This window comes from Canis lupus, chromosome 21 (assembly GCF_011100685.1).
Source record: "Canis lupus familiaris isolate Mischka breed German Shepherd chromosome 21, alternate assembly UU_Cfam_GSD_1.0, whole genome shotgun sequence".
NCBI classification, from domain to species: Eukaryota; Metazoa; Chordata; class Mammalia; order Carnivora; family Canidae; genus Canis; species Canis lupus.
In genome coordinates, this window is record NC_049242.1 from 43,249,711 (window position 1) to 43,250,534 (window position 824).

Here is an 824-nt window from a genome sequence, read left to right on the forward strand (position 1 = left end):
AGTCCCACGTCAGGCTCCCTGCGTGGAGCCTGCTTCTCCCTCTGCCTGTGTCTCTGCCTCTCTTTCTCTCCCTCTCTCTCTGCATCTCTATGAATAAATAAATAAAATCTTCAAAAAATTAAAAAAAATAAATATTTTTTTGTTATTTGAGTAAGCTCTAGGTCCAAAGTGGGTCTTGAACTTATGACCCCAAGATCAAGAGTTGCATGCTCTACCAACTGAGCCAGCCAAGCGCCCCCTTTTAAAAATACATTTTAAAAAGATCTGTAGCCTCTGCATTGATCAGTCTTTAAACCACCTTCACCAGATGGGATTAGCTCCAGAGACCACCCCATAACAAAGAGAAATAACAACAAAAATAATATTAGCAGCAGCTCACATGCATCAAGGACTATGCTAAGCACTTTATATATATTGCTTCATTCACTCCCCAAAAATCCATGAGACAGGTTCTATTATTATCTCATTTCCTAAAAAGGAAACTAGAGCATAGAGAGGTTAAAAATCACTTGCCTGGGGTCATGGAGCTAGTAGTAGAGGAGCTAAGACCCCCAAACTAGATCTGACTTGAAAGCCCACATTCTCAACCAACGTGGGAACTTATATAATATGTGTTACCAGTATGGGACAGTTATCTAGACCCTTTGTAAAACTGCCTTCAGTTCTCTCAGAGCTTCTCCCCTCCAAGGGCTCAAGATTTAAGAAGCCTTTTTTTTTTTAATCAAAAAGATAACTACAAACAAAGAGTGGAGGCAGGAGGTGCAAGGTACAGCTGGCCCATGTACTTTGCTTGCTCCAGAAGTATTTTTAGGGGCACCTGGTTG